At 38.4% G+C, this 22,045-nt stretch overlaps 1 long non-coding RNA gene across 1 annotated transcript; it reads left to right on the top strand.

Annotated features, from left to right (window-relative positions):
• Positions 1-19,285: 19,285 nt before the first annotated feature.
• On the top strand, positions 19,286-21,017 carry LOC127078566 (uncharacterized). Its single transcript, XR_007787859.1, has 2 exons — positions 19,286-19,478; positions 20,438-21,017. It is a non-coding gene; the product is annotated as an uncharacterized LOC127078566 (long non-coding RNA).
• The last annotated feature ends 1,028 nt before the right edge of the window (positions 21,018-22,045 follow it).

Below are 22,045 nucleotides of genomic sequence, written 5' to 3'. Positions count from 1 at the left end.
CTTTTGAGCGTGGATCCCGTCGAGTACGACGGACGTGAGGGGTGCTAATACCTTCCCCTTGCGTAACCGACTCCCGATCCCATTCTCTTTGGTCGCGAGACCATGCTTTTCCCAGGTTTACTTCGAGCGTTTCCTTTCCATCTTTTGGGATAAATAACGCACGGTGGCGTCTCTGTGTTGTTTTTGTTTTAGCCCGCCGGTTGTTTTTCGCGGATGCGTCAGCTGGCGACTCTGCTGGGGAATAAAGAAGTTGACCTATCGCTGGTCCATCTTCCCTAAGCGAGTCTCTCCTAGCGCTCTAGGATAGTTTAGGTTGCTTGTGCTTTATTTATTGCATTTATTATTCTGACTGTGTATATATTTGCATAAATATTTGCATGCATCATACTATCATGTTGCTGTCCTCTGTGCAGGTGGTTCCTCTATTTTGGGGTGGGTGTTCTGAGTGGGGCTAAAACCCAGGCCCGAGTATACACCTAGGATTAGTGTGGTCTCACGTTCCTCATTTGCTTTATCAGCATATTGTTGCAACGTGACATACCACAAGCCGGACGAGGTTCATTTGATAGTGCCCTTCCTCTGTGGAGTATCCACTTTGGTTGTGTCACTTCATCTGAACTATTGACTTCGGTGACCGATCATTTCCCGGATCTTTGGTTTAGACGATCTCAGGAGAGCTACAATGGCACACCCGAAAGGGCAAACCCATTGAGTATCTCCGCCCGATTGTCGAGACTATTATCCGCCTTAGGATGACCTGATTAGAATTTACCTGTGAGGGGAGGGTGTTTCTTTCAGATGCATGTTCAGATGGTGACTTTGATGGTAACTATTGGTTCCGTTGATCAGAGTCTTATTTATAAGTCGGATTTATGGCCATTTGTTTCTGAGACGCCGAAGTGCTGTCCGAGTTATTTATCAGTGGGGATCCGTTTATTTCAGGATTCCCCGGGCCGATTCAGAGATGGTTATGGGTATCTGCTCAGAGTTTTGTCTGGTGATGATGATGATGTACCTTTCAGTTCCGTTTATTTCGGAATCTCAAGTTGGATTTGTGGTTACATTTTCCTTCAGATGGTTGTGATCGGTTCAGAGATCAGGGCTGTGATTCAGAGCAACAGATGATCAGAGGACTTGGAGGATGGCAATGCATTGCATTCATACATCTGCATCGAACCTATGTCTAGCCATATGGGGAGTATTATTGATTGAGAATCTGGTTGAGAGACATCTTGAATTTCAGAATGTGGATGTCAAAATATTATCTGTCTCGATGAAGCCAGAATCAAAGGACAGAGTCTTCCTCATATGGATAGATGGTGCATGCGTGAGTCATACTAACCCATTTGTTGTTTTGTAGGTGTCAACCGGTGCGCATAGCTTGTTTGCTCAGATATCCTGCTAGGGGCAACAAATCCAAACTGATGGATTCTCCCAACGCCGACATCCTCGAACTGAAAGAGATGGTGAGGGATTTGTTCAGTGTTGTGCAAGGGCTTGCCTTGGGGCAGAAAGCCATGGCCGAGAGATTGGAAAGGATTGAGGGTTGGATGATCAAGGAGAAAGTTCAGGGAAAGGCTCCGTCATCCGAAGTAACAAATCCCTCTGGCTCTGTAGCAAAGAAGCCCTCTGGCAATGGTCATCTTGAGAAGGAAGTTGAATCAGGTGGTGTGCAGGCCAAAAGAGAACGCGGTAAGGATCGTTATCACCCATATGCTGATACGGTAACAATCCCTACTAGTAATCAATCTGCACAACAGCGGCAACCACCACCTCAACAGAGGACACAAAGAGCAGTGGGTCAAGTGAAAAGGAGGACGACAGATCGTCATTTCAATAAGCCGCCTGTGACTTACGCCTCTCTGTTTAAAAAGTTGAAGGATCTTGGGTTGGTGCAGCCAAGGATATTGGTTCCAGGGAAACCGGATCAGAGGGTTGCCAGTTATGATGAGAATGTCAGGTGTGAGTTCCATGCTGGGGCACCCGGACATCATGTTGAGGATTGCAAAGCTTTTAAGCATGTGGTCCAGGACTTGGTGGATTCTAAGGCAATCAATTTTGCACCGACGACAGATGATAGTGCTAACCCCGTGACAAGGCATGGTCCTGTAAAAGTGGAGATGATGTCGAAGGACAAGAAAGGGATAGAGGTGACTGAGAAGGATCAGTTAAGAATGCCCATGTCTGTGGTCCCAAAACGCCCAACACAAAATGGAGCTTTCCCTCGTGTTGATGATTGTTGTGCGACCATCGCTACAAAGGGGTGTGGGGAATCGGTCCAGAGAAAGATGAAAGTAGAAATGGACGATGTAAGGTGTAAAGCACCCAGTCTGGCAGTTGAAACCATCAAGGTGAAAAATGCCGTTGGTGTTGAGAAAGAGAAAAAGCTGTCCATTTCTTCTTACAAACAGGCGGTGGAAGTGGTGAGAAATGGAGGGATCCCAGGCTGGGGACAGATCATAGGCATTGTGGTAAAGGCGGATATGTTTGGGATTGGTTATCATCCAGGTCAAGACTCGTCTGAGCAGAACAGAGGACGTCGTCCGTCGTTCACCTTTGTCAGTGCTGGAATGCTAGATTCAGATCACGCCTATACAGTGGGTGAAGAGATTGACAGCGACCGCGAGCTGGAGTCGTGGATAAAATCGTGCGTACCAGGAAGCTGGAAGGCCTAAAAAGATCAGCACTGTCACTCATTCGGAAGAGTAATGATTTCTGTTTTGATTTTATCTGCATGAAAGCCTTGCGTGTTGCCCGACACGTAATGGTTCATTGTAAGGGCCACCTCATGTTCATATTTGCAACATTTTGCATCATAAATAAATGGATATTTTTCAATTAAAAGCGGTGTTCCCTGTTTTTCATTTATTTTTGCAGTTTAAAAACAAATAAAAATGGCAATGTTTGTTTTCATTTTTCCCCCTTTTTGATTTGTCTCGTTCCGACATCGGAAAAAATAATTCTCCGGATCTCATTGATAACAATTTGGTTACATCTCTGTATGACCTCGACAATCCGATCTATCATGCCGAGGAAGAAGGCGAAGAAGATTGTGATCTGCTGGAAGATTAGCCAGGTTGGCGAAACAAGAGGAGAAGGTGATTCAGCCGCAGGAAGAGCGAGTTGAGATTGTTAACCTGTATACCGCGGAGGTCAGAAAGGAAATGAAAATTGAGGCCGCTTCAGAGGCAAGTCGAGAGCAGAATGGTAGCCATGTTAAAAGAGCATGTGGACACCTTCACCTGGTCGTGTCAGGATATGCCAGGGTCGGATACCAGTGTCGTTGTGCACAAGCTACCATGGAGAGGAGACTGTCCTCTAGAGAAGCAGAACGTCGGTGCCACGTATCAGAGTGACTTTGTTTCATGATATGATTCATCATGAAATTGAATGCTATGTTGATGACATGATAGCAAAGTTCCCAGACAGAAGAGGGGCATCTGGCAGACCGGGGCAAGTCGTTTGATCGGTTAAGACAATTCAAACTGAGGTTGAATTCAGATCAGTGCACTATCAGAGTGCGGTCCGGTAAAATGCTGGGGTTCATTGGAAAAGAGGAATCGAGGTCGATCCTGCTAAAAAAAAACAAAAGAATAATATAGAAAAAATACAAGAAAGTGCCTGAACCGAAAACAGAAAAAGAGGTTCGTGGTCTATTAGGTAGATTGAACTACGTGTCATGGTTCACATCTCCTCTAACAGCCACGTGTGAACCTATACTCAAGCTGTTGAAAAAGATAAAAGATCAAACGGTCAGGTGAAATAATGATTGCCAAGGGGCATTGAAAAATGAAAGAGTAAGTTGCAGGAACCTCTGATTCAAGGAGCAATTGTTAATCTGGTACTTGACGGCCCTCGAGGGGTCTACGAGGTGTATTGGGTCAGCATGACGAGTCTTGTCGAAAAGAGCATGCAATTTACCTTAGCAAAAAGTTTGCCGACTGTGAAACAATACATTCACTGTTCGAGAAAACTTGTTGTACTTTGGCATAGGCTGCTCGCCGACTGAGACAGTATGTGCTGGTTCATATTACTTAGTGGGTTTCCAAGACGGATCCGATCAAGTATGAGCATGAGAAGCCAGCATTGACCGGACGGGTTGCGAAAGAGCAAAAGAAGGTTGACTGAGTTGTGATACTCTCGGAAAGCAATCGAGGGAGGAGTGTATTGTTTGATTACATCGTCCTGCGACCTATTGAGGGTTATCAACCGAGAAAGTTTGAGTTCCCTGATGAGGACATCTCGAGGTGCTCATGTCGAAAGATTGTGAGGAACCGATCCCGGAGGAGGGGCCTGACCCCGAATCCGAACGGATTCTAATGTCTGATGGGGCCATTAACATGAATGGAAGCGGAGTTGGTGCTGCTTTGGTTATGCCAAAGAGATTCCCACATTCCTTGTGCTGCCTGACTAGCATTTGAATGCGCCGACGATGTGGCAAGAATGAAGCTGATATCCTGGGTATCGAACCTCGGTGCGTCTACTGGGGCAAAGTCTTTCTCGTTGGTATATAAAGGCCGTGCTACCGGTTGAGGTTCAAATTCCCTCTTTGAGAGTCCTGATGGACGTGAAATTGCAAGAGGCGGAATGGGTAAGGACCCGGTACGAAGAGTTGAGCCTGATAGAAGAAAAGAGGCTGGCAGCCATCTGTCATGGGCAGTTGTACCAACAGCGGATGAAGCGTGCTTTTGACAAAAAGGTACGACCTCGGGTGTATCACGTGGGTGATACGGTGCTGAAAAGGATCCTTCCTCCTCAAAACGATCGAAGGGGCAAATGGACACCCAATTATGAAGGTCCATTCGTGGTCAAGAAGGTTTTCTCTGGCGGAGCCTTATTGCTAACGACCATGGATGGCGAAGATTTTCCATCCCCTGTGAATGAGGACGCAGTTAAAAAATACTTCGTATAAAGAGACCCGCTGGACGAAAAGAATAAAATAGTCCAGGCAAAAATGGGCATCCCGGCGAACCAAAAAACAGAAAGAAAGGTTCGGGCAAAAATTAGGGATAAAAGGAAAAATGTACACCCGGCAAGTCGAAAACCTGAAAAGGCGACTTGGGCAAAAAAGGGTATCCCGGTGGACTGAAAACCCGAAAGGGCGGTCCAGGCAAAAGAGGGATTGAAACGAATAACTGCGTCCGGCATGATCGTTGGCGCTTTGGTTAAGGCACATGAATAATACCCGGTAGGGATTGATCAGAAGCGTCTTGTTCAGAAGGCAGAAAGCACAGAGAGTCTGAGGACATATGGGGTGTAACCGAGTTGGAACTCGATGAGATCGCGGGTTTCACATTGCCATTAGGATAGATTTTTCCTTTTGTGGGCAATTACCTCTTTTCAGGAATTGCTTCCTTTGTATTGCTCAATGTGAGCCACACTTTTTCAATCAATAAAATGCATATTCAGTCAAAAAAAAATTTGTTTTTGTCTTTCATTACCGCTTTGATTGCAAAAACGTCCGGCTATTTTTGATACAAGATCTTGCATTTTAAAGACATACAATTCCCTTCCAGTGCATGCTTATAAGATTGAGAATTTGAAATCTTATTCGGAAGGTTGGGTGACCCAAGTGTTGAAATCTTGACACGCCTGGGGCATGGTTTTATCTAACGATCTGTTTTGCAGGTACTGTTAGGTATTTTCACTCACTTGCAGGTTGTGATGTGGAAGCTATTGACAAAACAAATCCTCATGGAGTCCAATCAGGGACGAATGAATAGAAGAATGGTGAGGAGACGGCGAGACGTACGACGATCCTTGATTTTAATCAAGAAGACTCTTCAAAGTCGGAAGATTGAAAAGTCTGTATAAATCCCAGGGGTTCGCTCTCCGTCGAGTACGGGGCGGTTTGGAATACAAGATGATGGAGCAGAAAAGTCCAGATGAGTCTGGGAGTTCTCAAAAGTGGAAAGCTGACATTGGGGTTTGGATATGAATACCAGTGGTTCGACGAGTCGTCGGGTGTTCAGTACCATAATTTCCTCATCTCGCCAAGCAAAGTCGTGAGGACTAACTCCCCAGCAGATTCAAGGTCTCCCTAGCAGGGTCAGAATGACTAATTCCCCAGCAGGTTTCGGATCGATGTTTCCCCAGTCGCCAGGTCTGAAGGTTGATATTTCCCAGCGGAGGTATCTGTGAGTGGTGGTTCCCCAAACAGAGTCGGGATTGATATCCCCAACAAGTCAAAGACTGTTGTATCCCCACAGAGTGCATTGGTGGATCTTTCCCCAGCAATTCCCCAAGCGGATCGGGTGCAAAGGAGGTTTTTCCCCAGCAAGGGTTGCCTTTTCCCAGCAGCAGTGTTATTCCCCATCAGGATGGAGATCGGAGTGTTGACGAGTTCCTCCGCAGAGTGTCTCGAGCTCCCCAGAAGAGTCCCTTGAGGGGGATACTTTTTATGCATTCATCATGTAGAATAAGCATAGCATATTGCATAATAAATCGCGTAGCATTTCCATAATTGTGGAGCATTACGCTAAAAAATATCATGCATCATATTGCAAGCATAGGCTAGTCTCAGACTGTGGTCATCGTTTGAGAGGTGGTTTTGCCCAAAGGTGAAGATGATACTCCGAGGAGTTCAGCATCGTGACGTCAGGTCAACAATGTTCCCCAGTAGCGCGATACTAAAGGAGATTTCTGCCGTGCGAGACAGAAGTTGGAAGATGTTGCTCGGATGAGTTTAACATCATGACGTCAGGTCAGCAATGTTCCCCAGTAGTGCGATACTGGAGGAAACTTTTCCGTCGGACAGAGATGGAAATGTTACGCGATCAGCGCGATTCGAGCCGTGGTTACCGCTTGAGATTTGGTTTTAACCGTGGTGAAGATGTTACTCTGAGGAGTTCAGCATCGTGATTTTGGAGCAACAGTATTTCCCAGTCATCAGTTAATGTCTGGTCGAGTTTTCTTTGGTGTCTGTAAACATCATTGTTCGATGTCCTGTAAACATCATTGTTTGATGTCCTGTAAACATCATTGTTCGATGTCCTGTAAACATCATTGTTCGATGTCCTGTCAACATCCTTCTTCGATGTCCTGTAAACATCCTTGTTCGATGTCCTGTAAACATCCTTGTTCGATGTCCTGTAAACATCATTGTTCGATGTCCTGTAAACATCATTGTTCGATGTCCAGTAAACATCATTGTTCGATGTTCTGTAAACATCATTGTTCGATGTCCTGTAAACATCATTGTTCGATGTCCTGTAAACATCATTCTTCGATGTCCTGTAAACATCATTCTTCGATGTCCAGTAAACATCATTGTTCGGTGTCAAGTAAACATCATTGTTCGATGTCCAGTAAACGTCGAGTTTCCTCCCAGTCATCAGTAAGTGTCTGGTCGAAGGTGTACCCTCTGATATGTCGCCCTCAGAGTGGTGTTTGGTGTTATTTCCGACATTGCCGGCGGAATTATCACAAGAAAGCGGAGAACGGGGTTCAAATGGAGAAGGGGAGACACGAGGTGTTTTCTGGAGAACGGGGTTCACAATGGCGATCACAAGTTATCGTCAGGCGACTAGGGTTCAAATGGGGAATGGGGGTTCATTATGTTGGCAAACAAGATATCGGGGTTCAAATGCAATGATCCGGGATCATTTGCGCGAAAGAAATTTCGGGGTTCAAGAAAAAGCAAAAAAATAATAATCCCCAGCGGATGTGGTGTTCAGGCCATGGTTATCCCTGCGTTACCATTTATTTTGGTATCCAGGTCGATGTTGCTGTTTCGGTGATCATGCCGACTGTTCTCCGTACCAGACGGATTTTTCTTCAAGAGTGTTCTTTGCCGATTCTGACAGGCATTGTTAATTATTTTCCCGTCAGAGTGCAAATTGTTCGTCTGTTCTTGGTATTCAATCACTCTTCATCCTGATCATCTGAAAGCCGAGGCTATTCATATCGACAGGTTCACAGTGGATTGAATAGGGGCAGCTGTAACACCTCAAAATTTGCCCTCCTCTCTTGGGACTAGTTTAACATTTTGCATTGCATTTCTTAGGTCATTAGGCATTGCATAATTGCATATCATGTGGCAACCTTGTGCAAGTCATCCTCCTAGGTCTTGATCAGAAGATGAGAAGGTTGATGTATGCAAGCTAGGGTTTCATTGGACTGGATCACTAATCATCTGAAGGTTGGTGTATCAAACTAGGGTTTCATGGTTCTCAAGGAGATTGAGCTTGATCTTGGGTGAAATGATACATCATCATCATCATGGTCTTGTTATCATCCAGAAGATTCAAGAGATTGATCAGATACCTTGGGATTAGGGTTTTGACCACTGGTCAACCCTAATCAGTTGCATTAGGCCAATCAGGGCATGGCAAGGAGATGGGCTTGAATTGATGGATTTGGAGGTGGGAGAGGGTTGGATACACTTCATTCATGTTGAAACAAGTTTCATTTGACATTTCAAACATCAAGAATGAAGAAAATAAAGTCAGGAGAAAACTTTCCAAAAATGGAAAGTGACTTGTAATGAAAGTTTCCAAAAATGGAAAGTTTTTCACCTCAAAATTACATGTCCAAAAATGCTTCAAATGAAATTTTGTTCAATATGAAAGTTGTAGATCTTGCTCTCACCTTTCCAAAAAGTCCAAGAACTTGAATTTCTCATGAATGGTTGGCAAGATATGATCAAATCATTTTCCAAAAAATGCCTAAATTCAAAGTGGCATAACTTTCACATGGAATGGCCAAAATGGGTGATCTTTCTTTGAGCAAACCACATTTTACATGTACTTTCATGATGCATGGTCAAATTTCATCAAAAATCATCAAGGCAAAATGGCATTTTTCAAGTGGACTATTTAGCATTTTTGGTGTGAAATAGTGATTTTGAGAAATACAAGCCATATGCACATGGGACCTTTTCATACACATCACAAATGGTATTTAAAACTTGCTTGAACCAAGTTTGGACTGTTACATTGCTTAATTTGGAAAAGGACTTTTTGGTTATTTCACTTAAAACTCATTTTCACTAATACACTTGATTTTTGCTAATTGTGATTAACAAGTGGATTAGTATGTGGTATAAGAGGTTAAGCATAACAGAATATCATAATCACTTCACATTCTTCAAGATTCTAACAGATTTTCCCTCCAAAACCTCTCAATTCTCCAAAATTTCTACACACTTTTTTCATCAATTCTCAGTGATTTCTTCATCATTTTCGATCATTCTTATTGGATCTATCTTCTATAATCATCATGGAGGAACTGTTTTGCAAAATCAAGGCCAGAACATAGAGGATTTTGGACTGTCATAACCTCACACTTCCATGGCAAATTAGTGAATCTAGGATCTGGAGCATCGTGGAGCTAGGGCATTCATTCCAATCACTTTCCTCATCAATAAACTTCATCTGTTTTAGCTGTTTGGACATTGAGGAGCACGAATTTACCACTGCTATCTCCAAGAGGTAAATTTTCGATCTCTTTAATTGCATGAATTGTTAGGTGGTTTGTGTAGATCTTTCAATGTAGATCATCATGCAACTTGTGGTTTTTGATTTGATTAAGTATTGGATGAGAAATCTTGAATTGAAGTTTGATGTGCAATCCTTTTTTCATTCGATCCGGTTAGCATGATAGGAATTAGGTCAAACCAATTGCATATCCATGATGTACGTGCTTTGCTGGTGATTTTGATGTATCATTTGTCAATTTTGGTTAAAAAATGTTCATGTCCAAATTCTGGAAATTCTGTGTTTGTTCTTGATGAAGAACATGTCCAGATACGCGTTTGATCCAAAATGCCTTGGCCTTGTTTTTGAATTCTGTTTACCGCCATCGTCCACCAATAGGAGCGCGCCACTGCTTTAAGTGAAACGACCGTGTTTTGGTCGTGTTGTTCAATATTACAGATTTGCCATTTTCCAATATTCTTTTTGTTATTTCATTTTTCTTTTTCATTTTATTTCACTTTGATGCATGATCTTAGAAAATCCATAACTAATTCATTTATTGTCTAAATTTTGTGAGGTTTTTTGCATTATTCTCCTTGTGATGTGTAGTTTTTAATGGTGATTTTTATGATTTTTTGTGCACGTGTGAAAAAATAAAATGCCTAGGGATTGTTTGGATGTATGCTTCATGTGTATGTTTTACCATTTCCTTCATAAAATGATGATGCTTCCATAGAAATGCTTGAAATTTTTTTTGCATGTTCTGGACTCTTTGCTGGTGATTTTGATATGTGGTTTGCAATTTTTGGATACCTGGTTGATGAGATATGAATTTTTGATTAGAGGTGTGACAATTTGTGTCACACCATGCTTGGTGAATTTCATGATTTTATTTGATGTACTTGTGGACATTGGATTGAGCCAAATTTTTGCATGATTGAGCATATGGATGTTGAGATTACATGTGAATTTTTCTGGATTTATTGAGTTCATTTCCTATTTGATTGGAATTTTCTCTCCTGTTTGGTCATTTGTTGATTTTTTGTGACACATGTTGGTGTTTGATTTGTGAAATTCTCATGGTTAATTGGATGATTGTGAAATTTGGTGGAGTGATTCTAGAAACATTATAGGTCATTGTGGTTTTGATCCCATTCATTTATCATGTATCGTCACTGTTTTATGCTTGATGGAAGTTGGTGCTTGTTTTGATACCATGTGTTGGCTTGTTTGAACTTGTCTGAACTTTATGAATTTCATTGCCCTACTTCCCTTGATCCAAATGAGCTGAAATTTGATATGCTATTCATTGGATATGTTCTGTTTAGACTTGAATTTTTGTGGAATTTATTGAAGTGTTTTGATATGCTTTTGATGATGATCATTCTGTTTGGTCCTTTGAGGTTGCAAATTGCATGTTTGATGCCTTTTCTTTCATAAAATGATGATAATGAATGATATGAGCAGGGGACCAATTGGCTTTGTTTCTAAATTGTTTGATTGTGGTTTTGGATAATTTTCACTTGCTGTTTTGGATTTTTCATCCCCTTTGGACCCTAGGCTTGTCCTAGTGGTCTTGTTTCTCACTTTTGAGTTGTGTTTCAGGTTGAGATGCAAATGCTTTAAGGAGAAAAATGCAAGTTGATTAAATTGAGTTTGGTTGCTTGATGTGAACTAACTTGTGTGTTTTGTAGGATGATTGGCTCACTTGCTTTGAGCTTGTGCTTGGCTCACTTGAGTTGATTGTGCTCTGCACATTGCATTGTTTGATTACATTGACTGTTGATTCTTATGCTGTCTGTTTTGACTGTGTGACTTGAATACTGACTGTATTAGATTGATTTCAGGTACCATAGTCGCTTTAGTTCTTTAAGAACTTGTTGTGCTGCTGCTTGGTTGTATAAACCAGTTGAGGTAGACTCTCTTGTCTCCATGTAGTCTGGAAGACCTGGCTTGTTATTTAGCCAGGCAACTGTCTGAAGTCCTCCTTAAGAGGCGATGTTTGTGATTGTTTACTTTTGTCCCCAAGCAGGAAAAGACCTTGATTAAGGCAATTGGCGGACAAAAGAGATACGCAATCTATCTCCCGCTATTCTGTTGAGTCGTCCCTCTGCTCACACCACTGTGTTGATGCATTGGGACATTAACCCAAGATCTCGTACATTTGTACAGTCGAGTCAGAGTCATGAGTGTAGAAGGGTTCCCACTTTCTGAACCCACACTCCTTTGTCTGAAGCTCTCCCTGGCCAGGGATAAGAGCTGTGAAGTCTAATCTTCACTCACCTTTCATCTGCTTCACCCTGACTCTCAATGTCAGGGTTAAGAGCTAACACCACCCTTGTACAGATGACTTGCCTTGGCAGTCTGACCCTTTGTTTGAGCCTCACTTGATTGGATATAGTGTGTGCTACTTGTGAATGTTTGATTTGCTTTGTTTATGCTTGCATGTTTTGCTTCTTCCTGGTTAGGATTAGCTTGTTGTTGTGCAAGTAGGTAGAAACCATAACATAGGGCAATGATGCATGATAACACTAGGCTCGAGTACAGCTCCCTAGTAGTGTGTCTCCCTTTGTATCTGGTTGGAATTTCTTTCCCATTCAGGGGAACTACGTCGCCCTGATCCTCATACCAGATGAGGTACGTAGGCAGGAGACCGTGCGAGGTCTCTCCGGGCACTTTTTTTCTTTTTGTGTGTGTTTGCTTGTTAACCCTCTTGTGTGCCAGGATATGGATGTAAGACCAGCGATTGGCTGTCCGTATCCTGAGTGTGTTTGTTTGGTTCGGAAGCCGATGTAAGTCCAGCGATTGGCGTTCGGGTTCCAAGTTTGCCTGTGTTGGTGTGTGTTCTGCTTGGCGTGCGTGAGCCGAACTACGGCAGCTCTGATTCTCGTTCCAGACGAGATACGTAGGCATAGGATGCGATGTCCTAGCGAGCCCTCTCCCCTCTTCTCCCACCTGTGTTGTCTTCAGTGTGTGTGTGTGATGTTTGTTTTAGCAACCTTTTTCTATCTTTTGAGCGTGGATCCCGTCGAGTACGACGGACGTGAGGGGTGCTAATACCTTCCCCTTGCGTAACCGACTCCCGATCCCATTCTCTTTGGTCGCGAGACCATGCTTTTCCCAGGTTTACTTCGAGCGTTTCCTTTCCCTCTTTTGGGATAAATAACGCACGGTGGCGGCTCTGTGTTGTTTTTGTTTTAGCCCGCCGGTTGTTTTTCGCGGATGCGTCACAACAGGTGCAAAAACCTCATCGAAGTCGATTCCTTCTTTCTGAAGAAATCCTTTCGCCACAAGTCTCGCCTTGTGTCGAGTCACTTCTCCTTTGGGATTCAACTTCACCTTGTATACCCACTTCACATCGATTTCCTTCTTGTCTTGGGGCAATTCGACAAGTGACCAAGTGTTGTTGACTTCGATTGACTTGAGTTCTTCGTCCATTGCTTTCATCCACTTTGAATCTTTCAATGCCTCAATTGCATTGACAGGTTCGACATCTGCGTAGAAAGCATAATGTACCAGCTCACCTTCTTCATCGACCACATCATCTAATGTAATCACAAATTCTTGCAATCTTGCAGGCATATGTCTTGTTCTCTGAGGTCTGCTTGTGCTTGCTTCACCTCTGACTTCTTCCTGTCGAACTTCTCTTTCGACTTCACTAGCTGGTTCATCACAAAAGGTTCTCACTGAATCTTTCTTGACATTATCAGTCCAATCCCACTCCTTAAGCTCATCTATGATCACGTGCCTGCTGATCACCACTTGTTTGTTCATTGAGTCGAACAACTTGTATCCTCTAGTCGAATGATATCCCATCAGGATGATCTGACTCGACTTGTCATCAGGTTTTCTTCTCAACTCATCTGGCACATGTCTATGTGCTATATATCTAAACACCCTCAGATGACTCAAGTTAGGCTTGACACCAGACCAACATTCTTCTGGCGTGAGCCTTCTAGCTTCTTCATCGGACATCTGTTCAGGATATATGTCGCAGTCGACACAACTTCTCCCCATAATTCTTTGGGTAGATGCTTGCCTTTCAACATATTTCTAACCATATTCATAATGGTTCTATTATTCCTCTCTACGACTCCATTTTTTATTGTGGAGTGTAGGGTGACACCACCTCATGCACAATCCCTTCTTTCATACATAATGCATCGAAGTCTTTCGACACATATTCTCCACCACCATCAGTTCTCAAAACCTTGATCTTTCGACCGCTCTATCTTTCGACCATAAATTTAAACTTGGAAAATACCTTGATCACTTCACTTTTCTTTTGGATCAGGTAAGACCACAAATTTCGACTGAAATCATCTATGAATGTAACAAAGTATTCGTTACCTCCAATCGAATCCACCTAGACAGGGCCACATACATCATAGTATATAACTTCAAGAATTTCCTTCGACCTGCTTCCTGCATCCTTACTGAAGCTGTTCTTATGCTGCTTCGCCTGCACGCATTTTTCACACACTTCGTTTGGAATATCGATTTCTGGTAATCCTGAAACCATATTTGTTCTCTTCAAATCTCTGATGTCTTTGAAAATTGAGATGGCCAAGTCTATAATGCCATATCCATTCATCTCTGATGGTTGTTGTTGTAAGGCACTTATGCTTCATCACATTAAGCTCAATCTTGAAGGTTCTATTCTTAGACATTGGAGCCTTCAAGACCAACCTTCCATTTGAGTCGAGAACTCTCATCATCTTGTCTTCGATCGACACCTTGTATTTCTTTTCGACCAACTTCCCTATGCTGGGAAAATTACTCTTCATGCCTGGTATGTACAAACCATTTGAAATTACTGACCTCTTGCCATCTTTCCTCATAATCAGAACATCACCAACACCTTCAACTGCTAGAGTGTTGTCATTTGCAAATTTCACCATGTTCTTCATTGAGGGCTTTATGTTGACAAACCAATCTTTCCTTCCAGACATGTGTGATGAGCATCCTGAGTCCAAGTACAATTGATCCTTGAATCTCTCTTCTTCTCTTGTTGTAACCATCAACAACTTCTCTTCTTTTTCATGTTTCGCCAGTTTTGCATAAGTTTCTTGATTCTTCTGCTTTTCTGGATAATCACTAGAATAATGACCATACTTCTGACAATTGTAACACTAAATGTGACTCTTGTTTGGCTTTTAACCACCACCTCTTCCTCTACCTGCAACACCACCTCTTTGGTTGCCTTGGTTCTAGGGTTTTTTCTGATTCGACCAGTTTCCTTCTTGTTGATTTCGACCAGTCGAATTGTTGTAACCTCTTCTGCCTTTGTTGTCATTCCAGCTTCCTTTGCCTTTTCTTTCTTTTGCTGATTGAGCCTACAAAGCCATATCACTCTTCGACTTTCCTGCAACTCTTTCAGCCATTCTTTGTTCATGAGATTCAAGCGTCCCTTGAAGCTCTTCCTTTGCCAATTTTGAAAAATCTTTCGACTCTTCTATGGCTACTACCACGTGGTTGAACTTTGGAGCCGACGACCTCAAGATCTTTCCAACAACAGATCTTGATATCAATATTTTTCCACATACCTTGATTTGATTCACCAGTTTCGTAACCTTGGTGAAGACATCAGTTATGCTTTCATTGTCTTCCATCTGAAGCAGTTCATACGTTCTTTTGTGAGTTTGTAACCTCACCTCTTTCACCTTCTCCGTGTCTCCAAACGATTTCTTCAGAATTTCCCATGCTTCTTTCGCTGACTCTACATCACTAACCTTTTTAAAGTTATCTGCATCAACATATTGATGGATTATAAAGAGAGCTTTATAATCTTTCTTCTTCAATTCTTTATGTGCAGCCTTTTCTTGATCTATTGCGGCTTCTGCAAGCGTTGCTACTCTTTCCTTCACAAGATCACAAAGATATTGATAACAGAACACAATATGTATCTGCTTGCACCAATTCTCATAATTGTTGTTCTTGAGAATCAGAAGATTTGCTGGAAAATGTCTGTTTGGATGATTCGTTGTCATGGTGATTTTCTTCCCACAAATCGATTAAATCGGGGCTCTTTATACCAGATGTTAGAAATCCTCCAAAACCTATGGAAAATTTCAATCAATCTTGATGAACAAGAATGTTATCACCCACACAATAGCAATAAAAAGAAAGAACAATAGAGAAAGAAAGAGTGTAAAGAACGATGAAAGAGAAGAAAAATTAGAATTTTGCAGAGTTTCTCTCTGCTCACAAACTGCGGAAAACTTCTTATTCACTTTGCAACTGCAAAATACTGTGAATTACATGTGTTATGAATACTCTCTTCACCTCATTACAAAAATAAGGGTTACTCTATCTATTTATAGATTTAGATTAATTTAGATCTCAAATCAAAACTCAAAACTATAAAAGCCCAAAATAGCTAATACTACTAAAATAGACTTAAGTCGAAATCCTATGTGAAGCAACATGCTTCGGCACTTCGACACACTAACACAACTCAACACACTAGGTGGTTCGACACTTCCTTACTTTGTCGAGCAACCTGCTTTGACATAAGAAATTACAATTCAACACCCAATTAAATGCATGTGAGTTAAAAACAAAAATTACAAATTATAATTTAACATAATAATAAAAAATCAAACAGATTTTGATCAAACCCTAATCATTCTTAAGCTTGTTAAAAAACTTAGAAGCACTAAAGACAAAGCTTGTGATGTAAACATCAAAAATATATAAGTCACAAAATATTTATATAAACTAAAGCTTTATTTAATTTTTTCATAAAAAAACAAACCAAAATAATCCATTTTCAATCAATTTAGAATTTGCATAACTTTTTTAGAAAAATCAATTTAATTCCACTTTTCCTTAAAAAAAAAAAAAACCAAACCGACACACGTTGTACTTAGTTAGAATCGGAATATCATCTAACGGAATAAATAATAACGACGTTAACTCCGTTACAAAATGGGTACGGAAGAATTACCGGATCGGGTCGGAATCACATTAAATGTTGGTTGAGGTAGCAGCAGCACCCGTGCGAAGCGTAGGCTGTACCGCAAGTTGCGTAAGCAAGCACACAGTACAGTAGCGCACGACTCTTACTGATCATCATGATTCTCTTTATAATCTAACGTGTCAAACATGGTTGTACATTGCTACTTTTGATGAGTCTCACTGCACTTTACCACACCCCTCTCTCATATCTAATACCAGTAATACTACTGGTACTTTTTTTTAATACTAGTAGTACAGCTTTGTTTTTAAGGCAATTAATTAGTACTAGTACTATACTGAGAAAAATATTAAACTCTTTTTCTTCCGAAATTACCCCTATCTGGATAGTTTTCATGTTGATTAAAAATTTCTTTTCTACTTTTATATGATTGTGTGGATTTTTTCCCAATAAATATAGTATTTGTTTGGATTGTATTTCTATATAAAATACTATGCATTCTAATGTTAAAACTTATGTGATTTACAAAAGTTAGACAATGAAGCTTATGCATTAATGTGAGAATTTAGATATATGTACCTTTTCCACAAAGAATCAAGCAGAAGATAAGGTCAAAACTCTCCTCTTATGGTGATTATGGTGGTTGCTAAAACTAAAAGATTAGAGACAATTCCGTTTAAAGTGGCTCTAGTTATCAACTGTCGTTTTTCGAAAGTGAAATGCTCGAAGAATCGTTTACAGAAGTCAGTCAATGATTGAATATTCTCATCAGGTAGACTATTAAACCACAATCTGGCCGATCTGATCAGGGTCAGAGCAAACAACTTGCATTTAGATGCTTCGTCAGTGTTGAAGTAGTTCAGTCGCTCATTTATGAGTTGCACGAGCACGTATGGATTTTCCTTTCCATCGTACTCACTTAGTTTGGACGGATTCTCCATAGATCGTGGTATTTTACTTTCCAAGGCACACATGGGATGTTTTGGTTGAACATTCACCGACCGATCTTCTTCTTGGTCAGGGGAATAAGTGTGATTGTCCCTGTATGCCTCGGGACTTTGAAGGGTACTTTGATGTTTCCTACTCCTATGTTGACTTTTTTGACTTATCAGTTTCGTTCTTCTTCGCCCTGGTCAGCTTCGGGATGACAACATGATTCCTTCTTAATATAGTCTCTTGGATAGGGTTCCCGCGCGGGGGAGTATTGTGGAGACTTTCTTCAAGGCATATCAACCTTTCTTCAAACGCAAGCGAGTTATGTTGTTGAACAATATAATGCATGTTTTTCAATGACTCGTTAGCGCCTTGCAAATGGAAACCATGAAAGACTTCTGACTGTGCAACTGGAAAGGGGAATTTGAGGTCTAATCGGAGGTAATTGGACAAATTCAACTATTTGAGGAGTTTGAACTAAGTTTGGATGCAGTGGAATCGCTGCTTCTAGATTCACGACGCTTTGCTGAGGAGGTGGAGGTATAGGTGGTTGATTGATCATTGCTTGAGCAACAACAATAGTTTCACTCGTAACGGTAGACCGAGTAGCTTTGGACTCAACCATCACTTGAAATCATAGGAATTAGAGATTTGGAAATTCGAAGAAATTTAAGTTAAAACGATGCTTGATTGGATCGAATGCGAAGGATCTCCATGTTCGATTCTGAATGCTCTTGTTTCAGTGACCTAATGAGGTTACAAATTAATGTATTATGAATTAAATGTGTGGGCGTGGAAATCACATGAATCAAAAGTTTTCTTCCCCACAGTCGGCACATTTTTCCATTCTAGAACCAAAAATGGAGTGAGGATCGAAAATGATGATAGATTTAAGCTTTCGGCGTGGTGGAGAATGAAGACTTGCAAAATTAACACTACAACGTCCAAATCAGTATACGAGGAAAAAGAATGAATTAAAATTGTATTTATAGAAAAATAAAATAACGAGCTCACCATTTATTAAAATGAAATGCATGGAGCGTTTGATACACTTATAATTGAGATCTTTGTTAGCGTCATAAAAAGAATTCTTGTATACTAAAAATATTTTAAAAGAATTACTATTCTTTCAGGATATATATATATATATTAAAAATTCACAAATATAATTGTAAAGTTCAATGTTCACATAGAAATCTGATATACAATATAACTTTTATTAGTTGACTAATAATAACACAACTTTTTTATATTTTGTTTTTGGAAGTTTAGAATTCGTTTTATCTCATGATTTAATTTATCAAACCCTAAACTACTAAATTTTCGTTAGATTGAACTTCTAAATTATATAAATTTAACTCAACTACAAGATTTTAAATGACTTCACTAACCAATTTATTTTAATTTAATCCAAGTCAAACCAATTTGGCAATGCATCTAAAAATGACAATACATTCAAATTCATTTGATATTATATTTATATCAAAGAATATATATTACTATTGATATAAATAACTTACTTAAACAAAAAGACTGAAAATATTAATGATGATGTCACCTGCATTCATTCATCCTTATTGATATGAAGTGAGAAAGCGATTGATCACGCCGATTGAAAAATAAAAGAAACGAGTCAAAGTTCAACGCTTAATAAAATCATTACTATATCACATTAAATAGTTTCCTTCCTCAACATTTTTGACTAGTGACTTTCAATAACTGTCCACAATAAACTAGTCATAAAATGATCAAGAGTTGAATTTAGCTTAACCCTAATTAGTCCATTAATGATGTTACAAAAAACATAGAAATAGATGGAGCCCACACAATGGAATCAGACAATGACTGTGGTGATTAGATTTAGATGGATGGATGGAGTTAGATGACCCCATCATTATCATGATAATCATGTGACCTATCTATGATGATCACGAATAATGGACCCCACATAGGTCTTTTTTTCTTTATAAAAAAAAGTTGTTATGTTATGATAGTGTATGATAGTGTACTGATACCCTTTGTTTGTCCTTGTATTGTATTGACACGACTAGACTCTTACAAAAACATGGATGTGTCAAATTAGTGTCAACGCAACGCCGTTAGATCTTGTTTATAAAAGTTGTTAGATTGTCTCTGTCGTCAAAAAAATCTTCTAAGTGTTTTTCTGATTTTCACAGCTAATACTTCGTTGGCGGAGTAACTTCTTTCGGGTGCTTTCTCTTACATTATTATTATTATTTTTAAAGATTTCTTCTTTGTTGTATTCTTTTTTAAAGATTTCTTCTCTATTGTATTTTTTTTCGACTCCAGAGATTAAATTTAATTGTGCATTTAAAATCTATTTAATGAAAATAGTTTATAATTGATAATTAGTAATTAGTAAATAAATTAAAATATTTGATATATAAGTGATTCCAATAATTGATAAATGTAAGATGATAGTAATAAAGAAAATATAAGATGATATAAAAATGTTTTTTAATTAATAATTTTTATTATATTATATTTTATATATTACTATTATTGGGTTAGTTGTTATTTAAGTTTTAATACATTTTTAATCTTTAACTTAATCTAATATTTTATTTTAATTCTTTAATTAGAAAAACGTTACATACTACTTTTAATCTCACAATGATGATTTATTTTGAATAAAATAATATTTTAAAAAGAATTATCAATTTTAATTTTTAATATATTTTTTCAATTTTATATTACTTTCATTATTTATGATATATGATAAAAGTAATCTAGTAAAAACATTATTCTTTCTGTTATTTATTCATTTTTTTAATTTATCTAAAATAATCAACTAAATCACTCATTATAAATAAAAAACATATTTATTTAATTTTTTTTGTTAGTCTAATTGATCTTTTCCGTTGATTTTCAAGAAAAAACTTTAACTATTGTGTTCATGACAGTTTTGATGAACTTTTAATATTTGTCTAACTTTTGATTTTTTTTTGGATTTTTTGTTTTTCAATATCAAATCCTAACACCATTTCCTTACTTCTCTTTCTCTTCTCTCCGGCCACCATGAAACTCAAAAACCTAACACCATTTCTTTACTTCTCGTCGCTTGACCTTCCTAATGAACAAGTTGGATTTTCGTTTCGAACAATTTTGATGTTTGGTTAATGATATGTGATTTTTTATGTTGATACAGATGAGGTTTCTTAGCATTTTTCTGGGTGGAGCAATGGCCGGAAAACAGGTAAGCAAATCAAGGGCATGTTAATAACCATTCATACTACGGTATTGTTTGATCATCTTGTATGTATTTTTTTCTTCTTAGACCATATCAAAACCTGTTACGCATCCCTCTGAGCTTCCTAAGTTGAACTATAATGAATCTAGCACTGGACAAGCCTATGAGCTTCCTATGTTACTAGTCTTTTATTTCTTCCTCAGTCCTCAAGCAATTTTCAAAGATCTTTTCCGTGGCGGAAACAATATTTTGGTTAGAGGTGTTATACTTAAAAGCTGTTTCATTTGATGGCATGACATGTTGATTGAAATTAATGAGTGGCACCAATCAAGAAGTTATGAGTAGACAGGTATATCTCCTTCTGTTTCATGTGTAACTATGACGAATTTCATCAGGCCAAGATCGCCTAGAGCAGAATTTGTGTAAAACTGGAAGCAATTGTAAATTTTGTATTACTCTTACTTCATCCATCCAGGAAAATGCTACGAAACTGGAAGCAATTATAAATCTTATTAGAATATTACTGTGTTTCTTGTAATACTGTATCTGTACTTTAATTTTTGTATTACTGTTTTGCACCATAATTTACTTATTTTACACATTATAACAATTCTTAAAAATATTTAAACTCCAAATATAAAATTCATACCGCTTAAATCTAATTTTTAATATATATATATATATATATATATATATATATATATATATATATATATATATATATATATATATATATATATATATATATATATATATATGATGAGTCCGCAATATATATTGAACCTTGTTAAGCCCTATCAATTGAATTAATGATTTTTGACAAAAATTTGATGGAAAAAACTATATCAATTAGCGGAAATATTTTAAAAGATTAAAGTATAATGTTTTTTAGTTAAAAACGAAAGGTTAAGGGATCCGATAACTAATTATAATGTTATTAATGAAATCTAATATAATAAAAAATATATAATATAGTTTTAAAGATTAATTACAATTGTAATCCTCTTATTTTATTTTTTTTGAAATTTTGATCCCATTTTAAAAAAATAAAATAAGAGAACTAAAGTTGCAATTAAACCTAATTTTAAATATGTAAATAAAATTAAATATAATATCAATTGCTAAAAGCTAATTTTTTTAACTCTTGTAAAATATATTTAAACACAATTTGTTTATTTATTTACACTAAAAAATAAACTAAAAGCTAATTTTTTAATGTTATTTCATATATATAAGAAATACTAATATCAGATTTAACAGTCAACCCATATGAATATCCTATATAAATATATTTATCAAACATAATTTTTTTATTTATTTACACTGAAAAACTAAAAGCTAATTTTTTAACTCTTATTTTAGAATATATATATATATATATATATATATATATATATATATATATATATATATATATATATATATAAGAAATGCTAATCAGATTTAACAGTCAAACCGCATGAATATCCTATATATTCTACAATACACCACCTAGCTAGTGGAGTTTCCAATTTGTACAGCTAAGGATTATTTAATATTTTCTCCTATCTTTATTATAAAAATATA

The sequence above is a fragment of the Lathyrus oleraceus genome, chromosome 1 (genome assembly GCF_024323335.1).
Source record: "Lathyrus oleraceus cultivar Zhongwan6 chromosome 1, CAAS_Psat_ZW6_1.0, whole genome shotgun sequence".
NCBI lineage: Eukaryota > Viridiplantae > Streptophyta > Magnoliopsida > Fabales > Fabaceae > Lathyrus > Lathyrus oleraceus.
The sequence above is the reverse complement of the archived record's forward strand: the minus strand, read 5'-3'. Positions and strand labels throughout refer to the sequence as shown.